This window comes from Phyllobates terribilis, unplaced genomic scaffold (assembly GCF_046119375.1).
Source record: "Phyllobates terribilis strain yellow unplaced genomic scaffold, ASM4611937v1 Scaffold_2__4_contigs__length_985480577, whole genome shotgun sequence".
NCBI classification, from domain to species: Eukaryota; Metazoa; Chordata; class Amphibia; order Anura; family Dendrobatidae; genus Phyllobates; species Phyllobates terribilis.
In genome coordinates, this window is record NW_027362762.1 from 220,969,357 (window position 1) to 220,985,303 (window position 15,947).

Below are 15,947 nucleotides of genomic sequence, written 5' to 3' on the forward strand. Positions count from 1 at the left end.
TTCCATCTGGTTTGCGTTTAGTTGGACCATCATTTATTTTTCAACAGGACAATGACCCCAAACACACCTCCAGGCTGTGTAAGGGCTAGTTGACCAAGAAGGAGAGTGATGGGTTCTACGCCAGATGACCTGCCCTCCACAGTCACTAGACCTGAACCCAATCGAGATGGTTTGGGGTGAGCTGGACCGCAGAGTGAAGGCAAAAGGGCCAACAAGTGCTAAGCATCTCTGGGAACTCCTTCAAGATTGTTAGAAGACCATTTCCGGTGACTACCTCTTGAAGCTCATCAAGAGAATGCCAAGAGTGTGCAAAGCAGTCATCAAAGCAAAAGGTGGCTACTTTGAAGAACCTAGAATATAAGACATATTTTCAGTTGTTTCACACTTTTTTGTTAAGTATATAACTCCACATGTGTTAATTCATAGTTTTGATGCCTTCAGTGTGAATGTACAATTTTCATAGTCATGAAAATACAGAAAAATCTTTAAAAGAGGTGTGTCCAAACTTTTGGTCTGTACTGTACATACAGTAGTGTTCAAAATAATAGCAGACCAATATGACTAACCAGATTATTCAAGGATTTTGGTATAAATTATATTACACACATGTCAAACAATTTACCAGCTGGTGCAGTAGGCTCTAAGAAAACCAACAGACTCCGCATTCATGATCTGCATGTTTATGAGTCTGTGTATTTGAATAATTAATTGAAAAGGGGGTGTGTGCAAAATAATAGCAGTGTGGAGTTCAATTAGTGAGGTCAATCATTCTGTGAAGAAACAGGTGTGAATCAGGTGGCCTTTATAAGGGTGAAGCCATCACATGTTATACATACATTTCTCCTTGAAAGCCTGAGAAATATGGGAGACATTGTTCAGAAAAACAGCGTACTTTGATTAAAAAGTTGAATGGAAAGCGTAAAACTAATAAAGAAGTGCAGATAATTTTAGCTGAACAGCCTATTACTGTCTCCAATGCTTTAAAATGGAAAGCAAAACCAGAGAGATGTGGAAGAAAACGGAAGACTACCATTCGAATGGATCGAAGTATAGCCAGAAATGCAAAGGCTCAGCCAATGATCAGCTCCAGGATGATCAAAGACAGTCTCAAGTTACCTGTGAGTACTGTGACAGTTAGAAGAAGCCTGTGTGAAGCTAATCTCTTAGCAAGATGTCCCCGCAAAGTCCCAGTGTTAAAAAAAAAAAAGACGTACTGAAGCGGATACAATTTGCCAAAGAACAAATCAACTGGCCTAAAGAGAAATGGAGAAACATTTTGTGGACTGATGAAACTAAAATTGTTCTTTTTGGGTCCAAGGGCCGCAGACAGTTCATCAGATGTCCCCCAAACTCTGCATTCAAGCCACAGTACACTGAAGACAGTGAAGCATGATGGTGTAAGCATCATGATATGGGCATGTTTCTCTTACTATGGTGCCGGACCTATTTACCGAATACCAGGGATCATGGACCAGTCTGCATATATTAAAATACTTGAAGAGGTCATGTTGCCTTACTCTGAAGAGGATATGCCCTTGAAATGGATGTTTGAACAAGACAACGACCCTAAACACACCAGTAAACGAGCAAAATCTTGGTTCCAGTCTAACAAAACTGAGGTTATTGAGTGGCCAGCCCAATCCCCGGACCTTAATCCGATAGAACACTTGTGGGGTGACATCAAAAATGTCATTTCTAAGGCAAAGCCAACAAATGCCAAAGATTGTGGGATGTAGTCAAAGCATCCTGGGCTGGAATAACAGTTGACAGGTGGCAGAAGTTGGTTGACTCTATGCAACATAGATGTGAAGCAGTTCTAAAAAACTGTGGGTATACAACTAAATATTATGTTAGTGATTCACAGGAATGCTAAATCCTCAAAAAAAGGACATACTGTATTGTGAGTTTGTAAAGACAAATGCAGACACTGCTATTTTTTAGAACAGCCCAATGTTCATTTCTTGTTATTTTCTGTAAAGTAGTTAAAATTATATACATTTCTCTTCATATTTTGAATTAGAAAACAGTGTGTGATGTTCCCATTGCATGGAAATAAAAAACTAGTATAAAGATTTTGTGCTTAACTCATGTTTTTGAACATACTGCTATTATTTTGAACACTACTGTAACAACACAGTTTAAAAAGACAGAGTGACTCAATGGATGACTTACAAAGGCAAAAAAAAAACAGGTAACTTGCTATATCTCTGGACTCTCTGCTTTGTGTAGTGACCAGTCACAATGGATAATATAGCATATAGGACAAAGACTAAGAATTCATAGTAACGTTTTGAATAAAGCAAATACATATGAAGACAGCATCCTATAGCTGTAAAGTGCAAATGTGCTTATATTGTTCATCACAGTAGATAGTATATCACAGCATATTTAGGATAACTTACATAATGTAATGACTCTGGAGCCTGTAATGTCCTCTGTCCTAGCCCTTATGTATAATGAAATCCCCCATTCTGAAATAATGTCCCCTTTTCTGGCTCCCATCCTGTAATAATGGCCTCTGTCCTAGCATCCATCCTGTTATAATGTCATTCGTCCTGGTGCCCATTCTGTAATAATGTCCCCCCGTCCTGGCTACCATACTATAATAATGTCCCACTGTCCTGGCCTCTATTCTGTAATAATATCCCTTCCTGACGCTCTTCTCATAAAAATTAAAAAAATTAAAGGAGATTCTTTATAATGCACCATGTGCGACGAGCACGCCAACATCAACTGCCAGTCTCTGATTGGCTGGTGGCTTGGATAGCTTCTGCGGGGCATGGAGCTGGTGGCTCCTCTGCTCTACAATATATTTCAACTGATTGTGTATTTGTGTAATGAGGGAAGGTGCAGCTTAAGGATAGCAATACCCTTTATCAGAATCATTAGGCAGCTTGTTTACCTCAGGCAAAATGGGCCAAAAAAGAGATTTAACTGACTGAAAAATTGGCCAAGTTGAAATGTCAAGACTTGGTCAAGAAATATCTGAAGGCAAATTTTTCAAAGGTTTTATGGACTGATGAGATTAGAGCAACTTTTGAAGGACCAGATTTGATGGGGCTGTGGCTAGATCAGTAATGGACACAGACCTCCACTTCGACTCAGATGCCCAGCAAGATGGAGGTGGGTACTGCTATGGGCTGGTATTATTAAAGATGAGCTAGTTGGACCTTTTCGGGTTGAAGATGAACTCAAAATCAACTCCCAAACCTATTGCTAATTTTTAGAAGACTCTTTCTTCAAGCAGTGGTGCAGGAAACAGTCTGCATCTTTCAAGAAAACCAGGATTTTCATACAGGACAATGCTCCATCGCATGCATCAAAGTCTCCACTGCTTGGCTGCCAGAAAGAATAATGACAGGGCCCCTTCCTCACCTGACCTAAACCCTGTTGAGAACTTTTGTTCTCTTCTTATACAGGAGATTTACAGAGAAAGAAAACAGAACACCTCTCTGAACAGTGTCTGTGAGGCTCTGGTTGGTGGTGCCCAAAAAAGTTGAATGTTAACAGATTAAAGGGGTTGCCCTGCCTTAAGCTACAAGTCTGCAGTTACTCTACACACGTGGTCAAAATTGCTTCTGCACAACACAACTGATTGTCCCAACCCCATATATAAGGCAAGAAATCCCACTTATTAAACCTGACAGGGCACACCTGTGAAGTGAAAAACATTTCCGGTGACTACCTCTTGAAGCTCATTAAGAGAATGCCAAGAGTGTGCAAAGCAGTCATCAAAGCAAAAGGTGGCTACTTTGAAGAACCTAGAATATAAGACATATTTTCAGTTGTTTCACACTTTTTTGTTAAGTATATAATTCCACATGTGTTAATTCATAGTTTTGATGCCTTCAGTGTGAATGTACAATTTTCATAGTCATGAAAATACAGAAAAATCTTTAAATGAGAAGGTGTGTCCAAACTTTTGGTCTGTACTGTATATATATATATATATATATATATATATATATATATATATATATATATATACACACACACACACACGTGGTCAAAATTGTTGGTACCCCTCGTTTAATGAAAGAAAAACCCACAATGGTCACAGAAATAACTTGAATCTGACAAAAGTAATAATAAATTAAAAATCTATGGAAATGAACAATTGAAAGTCAGACATTGCTTTTCAACTCTGCTTCCACAGAATTTAAAAAAAAAATTAAACTCATGAAATAGGCCTGGAAGGAAATGATGGTACCCCTGAAAATAATGTGACAAAAGGGACATGTTAAATCAAGTTGTGTCCACTAATTAGCATCACAGGTGTCTACAATCTTGTAATCAGTCAGTGGGCCTGTATATAGGGCTACAGATACTCACTGTGCTGTTTGGTGACATGGTGCGTACCACACTCAACATGGACCAGAGAAAGCAAAGGAAAGAGTTGTCGCAGGAGATTAGAAAGAAAATTATAGACAAGCATGTTAAAGGTAAAGGTTATAAGACCATCTCCAAGCAGCTTGATGTTCCTGTGACTACAGTTGCACATATTATTCAGAAATTTATGATCCATGGGACTGTAGCCAAGCTGCCTGGACGTGGCCGCAGGAGGAAAATTGATGACAAATCAAAGAGATGGATAATACGAATGGTAACAAAAGAGCCCAGGATAATTTCTAAAGAGATTAAAGGTGAACTTCAACCTCAAGGAACATCAGTGTCAGATCGCACCATCCATCGTTGTTTAATCCACAGTGGACTTCATGGGAGACAACCAAGGAGAATACCATTGTTGAAAAAAAAAACATAAAAAAGCCAGACTGGAATTTGCCAAACTACATGTTGACAAGCCACAAAGCTTCTGGGAGAATGTCCAATGGACAGATGAGACAAAAATGGAAGTTTTTGGCAAGGCACATCAGCTCTATGTTCACAGATGGAAAAATAAAGCATATCAAGAAAAGAACACTGTCCCAACTGTGAAACATGGAGGAGGCTCTGTTATGTTCTGGGGCTGCTCTGCTGCATCTGGCACAAGGTGTCTTGAATCTGTGGAGGTTACAATTAAATCTCAAGACTATCAAGGGATTCTAGAGAGAAATGTGCTGCCCAGTGTCAGAAAGCATGGTCTCAGTCGCAGGTCATGGGTCTTGCAACAGGATAATGACCCAAAACACACAGCTAAAAACACCCAAGAATGGCTAAGAGGAAACCATTGGACTATTCTGAAGTGGTCTTCTATGAGCCCTGACCTAAATCCTATTGAGCATCTTTGGAAAGCGCTGAAACATGCCGTCTGGAAAAGGCAACCTTCAAACACGAGACAACTGGAGCAGTTTGCTCATGAAGAGTGGGCCAAAATACTTGTCGAGAGGTGCGGAAGTCTCATTGACAGTTACAGGAATCGTTTGATTGCAGTGATTGCCTCAAAAGGTTGTTCAACAAAATATTAAGTTAAGAATACCATCATTTCTGTCCAGGCCTATTTCATCAGTTTAATTTTTAAAAAATTCTGTGGAAGCCGGGTTGAAAAGCAATGTCTGACTTTCATTTGTTCATTTTCATAGATTTTTAATTTATTATTACTTTTGTCAGATTCAAGTTATTTCTGTGACCATTGTGAGTTTTTCTTTCATTAAACGAGGGGTACCAACAATTTTGACCACGTGTGTATGTGACTGCAATCTTGTGAATCCTCATAAGACCGGTGATTGGAGCGGGTGGTCATGTGACCGCAAGTATGCGATTTGCATACTTATGGCCACATTCCAACTAGACTAGATGTATATCCAAGGATTATCAATAACTAGCTAACAAATTTATCCACTTAAAAATTCAAAATGTATTCAATTTAGATTAAAACCAAAGAGCTATGTGGGGGCACATACTGTATCTAAAAAGCTATGCGGTGGTTCATACTGTATCTAGGAGGCTATGCGGAGACTCATACTGTATCTAGGAGGTTACGCAAGGGCTCATACTGTATCTAGGGAGCTATGCGGGGGCTCATACTGTATCTAGGAGGCTATGTGGAGGCACATACTGTATCTGGGGAGCTATGCAAGGGCTCATACTGTATCTAGGAGGCTATGCGGGGCTAATACTGTATCTAGAAGCCTATGCGGGGGCTCAAACTTCATCTAGGGAGCTATGCTGGGTCTCATATTGTATCTAGAAGGCTATGCAGGGGCTCATACTGTATCTAAGAGGCTATATGGGGATTTATACTGTATATAGGGAGCGATGTGCAAGCTCATGCTGTATATAGGGAGCTATGTGGGGGCTCATAATGTATGTAGGGGCTATGTGGGGGCTCATACTGCATGTAGGGGGCTACGTGGTGGCTCATACTGCATGTAGGGGCTATGTGTGGGCTCATACTGTATATAGGGTGATGTCAGCATACTTAATTGTGCTCAATATTAAGTCAGACAATTAATGTAAAAAATAATTAGAATTAATATTTTAATATTGAGCAGAATTTATTTCAGTCTATTGATTCGGCCTCCACAGTCACGGTCTCTCATGTGGCTCCTAGGGAAATTTATTCTCCCACCTCTGCTATATTTTATATAGCACTATGTGATGTATAGTGCTGTGCATAAGGGTAACATTAACCGCTTTACAACCCAAGGTGGTTTGCACGTTAATGACCAGGCCAATTTTTACAATTCTGACCACTATCACTTTATGAGGTAATTACTCTGGAACGCTTCAACGGATTCCCCTGATTCTGAGATTGTTTTTTTCGTGATATATTGTACTTCATGATTGTGGTAAAATTTCTTCGATATCACTTGCGTTTATTTGTGAAAAAAAAAAAGGAATTTGGCGAAAATTTTGAAAATGAATGCAATTTTCAAAATTTTAATTTTTATGCCCTTAAATCAGAGATATACAGTACAGACCAAAAGTTTGGACACACCTTCTCATTTAAAGATTTTTCTGTATTTTCATGACTATGAAAATTGTACATTCACAATGAAGGCATCAAAACTATTAATTTACAGATGTGGAATTATATACTTAACAAAAAAGTGTGAAACAACTGAAAATATGTCTTATATTCTAGGTTCCTCAAAGTAGCCACCTTTTGCTTTGATGACTGCTTTGCACACTCTTGGCATTCTCTTGATGAGCTTCAAGAGGTAGTCACCGGAAATGGTTTTCACTTCACAGGTGTGCCCTGTCAGGTTTAATAAGTGGGATTTCTTGCCTTATAAATGGGGTTGGGACCATCAGTTGTGTTGTGCAGAAGTCTGGTGGATACACAGCTGATAGTCCTACTGAATAGACTGTTAGAATTTGTATTATGGCAAGAAAAAAGCATCTAAATAAAGAAAAATGAGTGCCCATCATTACTTTAAGAAATGAAGGTCAGTCAGTGTGAAAAATTGGGAAAACTTTGAAAGTGTCCCCAAGTACAGTTGCAAAAACCATCAAGCGCTAGAAAGAAACTGGCTCACATGAGGACCGCCCCAGGAAAGGAAGACCAAGAGTCACCTCTGCTTCTGAGGATAAGTTTATCCGAGTCACCAGCCTCAGAAATCGCAGGTTAACAGCAGCTCTGATTAGAGACCAGGTCAATGCCACACAGAGTTCTAGCAGCAGACACATCTCTTCAACAACTGTTAAGAGGAGACTTTGTGCAGCTGGCCTTCATGCTAAAATAGCTGCTAGGAAACCACTGCTAAGGACAGGCAACAAGCAGAAGAGACTTGTTTGGGCTAAAGAACACAAGGAATGGACATTAGACCAGTGGAAATCTGTGATTTGGTCTGATTAGTTCAAATTTGAGATCTTTGGTTCCAACCACCGTGTCTTTGTGCAACGCAGAAAAGGAGAACAGATGGACTCTACATGCCTAGTTCCCACTGTGAAGCATGGAGGAGGAGGTGTGATGGTGTGGGGGTGCTTTGCTGGTGACACTGTTGGGGATTTATTCAAAATTGAAGGCAGACTGAACCAGCATGGCTACCACAGCATCTTGCAGCGGCTTGCTGTTCCATCCGGTTTGCATTTAGTTGGACCATCATTTATTTTTCAACAGGACAAAGCCCTTACACAGCCTGGAGGTGTGTTTGGGGTCAATTTGACCAAGAAGGAGAGTGATGGGGTGCTACGCCAGATGACCTGGTCTCCACAGTCACCAGACCTGAACCCAATCGAGATGGTTTGGGGTGAGCTGGACCGCAGAGTGAAGGCAAAAGGGCCAACAAGTGCTAAGCATCTCTGGGAACTCCTTCAAGATTGTTGGAAGACCATTTCCGGTGACTACCTCTTGAAGCTCATCAAAAGAATGCCAAGAGTGTGCAAAGCAGTCATCAAAGCAAAAGGTGGCTCCTTTGAAGAACCTAGAATATAATACATATTTTCAGTTGTTTCCCACTTTTTTGTTAAGTATATAATTCCACATGTGTTAATTCATAGTTTTGATGCCTTCAGTGTGAATGTACAATTTTCATGGTCATGAAAATACAGGAAAATCTTTAAATGAGGTGTGTCCAAACTTTTGATCTGTACTGTATGTCGCACAAAATAGTTAATAAATAACATTTCCCACATGTCTACTTAATATCAGCACAATTTTGGAATCAAAATTTATTTTATTAGGGAGCTAAAAGGGTTAAAAGATGACCAGCGATTTCTCATTTTAACAACAAAATTTACAAAACCATTTTTTTAGGGACCACATCACATTTGAAGTCACTTTGAGGGGTCTTTATGACAGAAAATACCAAAAAGTGACACCATTCTAAAAACTGCACCCCTCAAGGTGCTCAAAAACACATTCAAGAACTTTATTAACCCTTCAAGTGCTTCACAGGAATTTTTGGAATGTGGAAGAAAAAAATGAACATTTAACTTTTTTCACAAAAATGTTACTTTCGACCCAATTTTTTTTATTTTTGCAGGGGTAACAGGAAAAAATGGACCCCAAAATTTGTTGTGCAATTTCCCCTGAGCACGCACATACCCCATATGTGGGGAAAAAAACATTGTTTGGGCGCACGGCAGGGCTCGGAAGGGAAGGAGCGCCATTTGACTTTTTGAATGTAAAATTTGCTTGAATAATTAGCAGATGCCTTGTTGCATTTTGGAGAGTCCCTGATGTGCCAAAACAGTGGAAAGCCCCCACAAGTGACACCATTTTGGAAACTATACCCCTCAGGGAACTTTTCTAGATGTGTGGTGAGCACCTTGAACCCCCAGGTGCTTCACAGAAGTTTATAACATTGAGCCGTAAAAATAAAATTTTCACATTTTTCCCACAAAAATGTTTTTCAGCCCCCAATTTTGCATTTTCATAAGGGTAACAGGAGAAATTGCACCATGCAGTTTGTTGTGCAATTTCTCCTGAGCACGCCAATACCCCATATGTGGGGGAAAACCATTGTTTTGGCACACGGCAGGGTTCGGAAAGGAAGGAGCGCCATTTGACTTTTTGATTGTAAAATTTGCTTGAATAATTAGCGGACGCCATGTTGAGTTTGGAGAGCCCCTGATGTGCCTAAACAGTGGAAACCCCCACAAGTGACACCATTTGGAAACTAGACCCCTCAGGGAATTTATCTAGATGTGTGGTGAGAACCCTGAACCCCCAAGTGCTTCACAGAAGTTTATAACATGGAGCCATGGAAATAAAAAAATCAAACTTTTTCCACAAAAATGATGTTTTAGCCCAAATTTTTTATTTTTCACAAGGGTAAGAGTTGAAAATGGACCCCAAAAACTTGTGTGCAATTTCTCCTGAGTACGCCAATACCCCATATGTGGGGAGAATACAGTGTTTGGGCTCACCGCAGAGTTCTGAAGGGAAGGAGCACTGTGTGACTTTTTGAGCGCAAAATTTGGCTGGAATCGAGAGCGGACGCCATGTTGCGTTTGGAGAGTCCCTGATGTGCCTAAATAGTGGAAACCCCCCACAAGTGACCCCATTTTGGAAACTACGCCCCTCAAGGATTTTATCAAGGGGTATAGTGAACATTTTGAACCGAGAGGTACGACACAGAATTTGATAACATTAGGTCATCATAAGTTGTCATTAGTCTTGAGCGCAAGTGTTACATAGTTACATAGTTTATAAGGCCGAAAAAAGACAAGCGTCCATCCAGTTCAGCCTATTTCTTGTGCACTGCAGCTATTCCGCAGCGTTGATCCAGGGGAAGGCAAAAAAAAACCATGCGGTATAGGCCAATTTACATCATTGAGGAAAAATTCACTTCCCGACTCCAATCTGGCAGTCAGATTAAATCCCTGGATTAATTAACTTTCACTAAGCATAAAATGTAATTTTATTATTCTCAAGAAAGGCGTCCAGGCCTCTCTTGAACTCATTAAGTGAGTTGGACATCACCACTTCCTCTCCCAGAGAGTTCCAGAGTCTCACGGCTCTGACCGTAAAGAATCCCCTTCTATGCTGGTGCAGGAACCTCCTTTCCTCCAGATGCATAGTGTGCCCCCTCGTCTTTGTCACCATCCTTGGTATAAACAGGTCATGGGAGAGATCTCTGTACTGCCCCCTGATGTATTTATACATGTTTATGAGGTCTCCCCTAAGCCTTCTCTTTTCCAACGTAAATAGGCCTAATTTTGACAACCTCTCTGGGTATTCTAGTCCCTCCATTCCCTTTATTACCTTAGTCGCCCTCCTTTGTACCCTCTCTAGCTCCAATATGTCTTTCCTGAGCACCGGAGCCCAGAACTGTGCACAATATTCTAAGTGCGGCCTTACCAGCGCTTTATACAGAGGAAGAACAATGTTCTCATCATATGCCCCTATTCCTCTTCTGATGCATGCCATGACTCTATTTGCCTTCGCAGCTGCTGCCTGACACTGGGCACTCCAATTTAATTTGCTATTAACCAAGACGCCCAGGTCCTTCTCCATGTCAGATTTCCCCAACGGTTTCCCATTTAATATGTATGGGTGACTGCTGTTTTTCTTTCCCATGTGCATGACCTTACATTTATCGGCATTGAACCCCATTTGCCATTTTTTGGCCCAACTCCCTAATTTATCTAAATCCTCCTGTAGCTGTGCCCTATCCTCATCTGTATTAACTACTTTACAAAGTTTAGTATCATCTGCAAATATTGCTATTTTACTATGCAACCCTTCCACTAGATCATTAATAAATATATTAAATAATATTAGGCCCAAGACAGACCCTTGAGGCACCCCGCTAGTAACCCTGACACACCCTGAGCTTACTCCATTGATAACCACCCTCTGCTTTCTATCACTCAGCCTGCTATTTACCCACTTGCACACATTATCCCCCAGACCAAGCATTCTCATTTTATATACCAACCTTTTGTGTGGCACGGTATCAAACGCTTTGGAGAAGTCAAGGTATACAACATCCACTGACTCTCCCCGGTCCAGCTGTGAGCTCACCTCCTCGTAGAAGGCGATCAGGTTTGTTTGGCAGGAGCGATCCCTCATGAATCCATGTTGATATGGAGTTAGACAGTTATTATCATTAAGATATTCTACAATAGCATCTCTAAGAAATCCTTCAAACAATTTACCCACAACAGACGTTAAGCTGACTGGTCTATAGTTCCCAGGGTCACGTTTAGACCCCTTTTTGAATATTGGTACCACATTTGCTTGGCGCCAGTCTAGTGGGACAGTCACTGTCCATAAAGAGTGCTTGAATATAAGATACAGCAGCCTGTCTATCACATTACTTAATTCTTTTAGTACCCGGGGGTGTATGCCATCTGGGCCTGGTGACTTGTCTATTTTGATATTATTTAGGCGTTTCTGAACTTCCTCCTGGGTTAGGTGGGTGATATTTAGCGGAGGGTTTACTTTATCACTCTGCATTTCCTCCGATAAATTGTTTTCTTTTGTGAAAACAGTGGAGAAGAAGCTATTGAGTAGGTTTGCTTTACCCTCATCGCCCTCTATGATTTTACCCAGGTTATTTTTCAATGGGCCAACTCCATCAGTTTTAATCCTTTTACTGTTTATATAGTTAAAGAACAGTTTGGGATTCGTTTTACTTTCCTTGGCAATTAGTCTCTCTGTCTCCTCTTTTGCTATTCTTATTTGTTTCTTACAGATTTTGTTTTTTTCCCTATAAGATATTAGCGCTTCCTCGCTGCCTTCTTGTTTAAGTTTACCGAAAGCCCTTTTTTTTGTTTTTCATTGCCCTCTTGACTTCCTTATTTAGCCACATTGGCTTCCTCCTATTCCTAGCCCTTTTATTCCCATATGGTATGTACCTTCTACAGTGACTATGTAGGACTGTTTTGAAAATTTCCCATTTTCTATCCGTGCTCCTATTACTAAAGATACTATCCCAGTCTATAAGGTGAAGGGCATCTCTTAGCTGAAGTTCAGTGTTTTTGTGACTCCCTTGCTGGGCACCCTACTGAAGCACATGTGGAATTGTATAATGTTGTGGTCACTATTTCCCAGGTGCCCCCCGACCTGCACCTCAGTTATTCTGTCTGGCCTGTTAGTTAATATTAAGTCTAAAAGGGCCGTCCCTCTAGTTGGTTCCTACCCAAGTTGTGACAAATAATTGTCTTTGATAATTGACAGAAACCTGTTTCCTTTCTGAGATCTACAGCTTTCGGTTTCCCAGTCTATATCGGGGTAGTTGAAGTCCCCCATAATAATCACCTCATTATTTTTTGTTACTTCGTCTATTTGTTTCATTAATAGACTTTCCGTGGCTTCTGCTATATTTGGTGGTTTATAACAGACTCCTATGATAATTTTATTATTGTTTTTTGCCCCATGTATCTCCACCCATAAGGACTCGACCTCCTCATTTCCCTCCCATACATCCTCCCGTATTGTAGGCTTTAGACACGTCTTTACATATAGACAGACTCCACCTCCTTTCCGACTTCTTCGATCCCTTCTAAACAGACTGTAACCCTGTAAGTTAACTGCCCAGTCATAGCTTTCATCTAAACATGTCTCGGTTATTCCCACTATGTCATAGTTACCTGTAGATATTTCTGCTTCCAGTTCATCCATCTTGTTTGTCAGGCTCCTGGCATTTGCTAGCACGCAGTTTACACAATTTTGTTTTGTTCCAATCTTCTCCCTGTGGATTGTATTAGAAATTTTCTTACCTCCCTTCCAAGTATGTTGTCTTGGACCTTCTTTGTCGTACTTCATATCTTTCATTAGTATATTCTCTGGTTGCATGTTCGTGTCCGGCGTTTTTCTTCCCATCCCCTCTTCTTCTAATTTAACGCCCTCCTGATGAGTGTTGCGAGTCTCCTGGTGAATGTGTGTTTCCCGGGTTTGTTGAGGTGTAGTCCGTCTCTGGCAAGGAGTCCGTCATAGAGGTAATTCACACCGTGGTCCAGGAATCCAAATCCTTAAACCTAACCCGTGAGTTTATATTTTATGCGGTTCCTCGTGCGGTATAAGTGATTAGACGACTTTATTCTTCGGGTCGGTGCGATCACAGCGATACCAGATTCATATCGGGTTTTTATAAATGACAGCTGTCACACACTAAAAGACACATTTTTTGTAAAATCTAGTTTTTGCATCGCCATATTTTGAGAGCAATAATTTTTCCATATTTTGACCGACAGAGTCATGTGACGGCTTTTTTTTTGCGGGATGAGTTGACATTTTTATTGGTGCCATTGTCAGGCACGTGACATTTTTTGATCGCTTTCTATTCCGATTTTTGGGAGTCAGAATAAACAAAAAAAAACAATTCAGGATTTTTTATTTTTTTAATTTTTTTATGCTTTTCCGCGTGTGGTAAAATTGATAAGGCAGCGTTATTCTTCGGGTCAGTATATTTACAGCGGTACCACATTTATATAGTTTTTCTATGTTTTGGCGCTTTTACACAATAAAAGCTATTTTATAGAAAAAATTATTTTTTTGGATCGCTTTATTCTGAGAGCTATAACTTTTTTATTTTTCGGCTGATGGAGCTGTACGGCAGCTTGTTTTTTTGCGGGGCAAGATGACGTTTTCATCGGTACCATTTTTATTTATATTCGTGTTTTTGATCGCGTGTTATTCCATTTTTTGTTTGGCGTTATGATGATAAAGCAGTGTTTTTTCCTTCGTTTTCTATATATTTTTTTTACTGTGTTCACTAAAGGGGTTAACTTGTGTGACAGTTTAATAGGTCAGGTCGTTCCAGACGCTGCGGATTATTATTATTATTATTTTTTTCACTTTCTGACAGTTTTTTTTTTACTTTTATACTTTGTCCCACTATGGGACTTTCACTTTTTTTTATTCTGATCGCCTGTATAGCACAGGAATGGAGCACCATACCTGTGCAATGCAGGCTGTCAGCCCTGCACAGGGAGAAGATAGTTTGGTCATGTACTGCGCATGATGAAAACATCTTCCTGCTGTCTGGTGACCCGGATGTTGTCATGACAACATCGGGTCGTCATGGCAACATCCGGGAAGCCGCGGCAGACAGCGCTGGAGGCCGGAAGAGGAGGTGAGTATTGCGATCACCTCCCCTTAGCCACCGCAATGCTGCAATCGACTTTGATCGCAGCATTGCGGGGGTTAATGTGCCGGGAGCGGTGTGGGTCTGCTCCCTGTACATAGCACCAGGTGTCAGCTGTGACAATCAGCTGACACCCGGCGGCGATCGCGCCAGAACAGCCTGTGTGCTGGTGTGATCGCAATGACGTATTAATACGGGTCAGGCTCTTAAAGCCCAGGGCGCAGACAAGTATTAATACGCCTTGGGCTTTAAAGGGGTTAAGGATAAAATTTGCGCAGCGTGCCGCTATGTCTGTCTTTTTCCATCTACAGATGTGCACCAGATCACCTGTATGTTACTCACATGATTTATCAAAGAGGATCATGTGACATGTCACATGATACATTGGGTACCTAGGGGAGCCCACGCCTTCTAAATTGCCCGGGGCCCTGGCTACACATTGTACATACAGTGCATACAGCAAATATCTAGGGGTCCATATACAGATCCTATATAGGGGCCCATGTACAGCTCCTATATAGGAGCCCATATACAGCTCCTATATAGGGACCCCAATACAGCTCTTACACAGGGGCCCAAATACAGCTCTCACATAGGGGCAAATATACAGCTCTTACACAGGGACCCATATACAGATATTACACAGGGGCCCATGTACAGCTATCACACAGGGGCCCATATACAACTATTACAAAGGGGCCCATATACACTATTACCCAGGGGCCCATATACAGCTCCCACACAGGGGCCCATATACAACTATTACACAGGGGCCCATATACAGCTCCCACACAGGGGCCCATATACAACTATTACACAGGGGCCTATATACAGCTCTCACACAGGGACCCATATACAGATATTACACAGGGGCCAATATACAGCTATCACACAGGGGCCCATATACAGCTCCCACACAGGGGCCCATATACAGCTCCCACACAGGGGCCCATATACAACTATTAGACAGGGGCCCATATACAGCTCCCACACAGGGGCCCATATACAGATATTACACAGGGGCCCATATACAACTATCACACAGGGGCCCATATACAGATATTACACAGGGGCCCATATACAGCTATCACACAGGGGCCCATATACAGCTCTTACTCAGGGGCCCATATACAGCTCTCACACATGGGCCCATATACAGCTCACACACAGGGGCCCATATACAACTATTAATCAGGGGCCCATATACAACTATTACACAGGGGCCCATATACAGCTCCCACACAGGGGCCCATATACAGCTCTCACATAGGGGCCCATATAAAGCTCTCACACAGGGGCCCATATACAACTATTAAACAGGGGCCCATATACAACTATTACACAGGGGCCCATATACACTCCCACACAGGGGCCCATATACAACTATTACACAGGGGCCCATATACAGCTCCCACACAGGGGCCCATATACAGCTCTCCCATAGGGGCCCATATAAAGCTCTCACACAGGGGCCCATATGCAACTATTAAACAGGGGCCCATATACAACTATTACACAGGGGCCCAT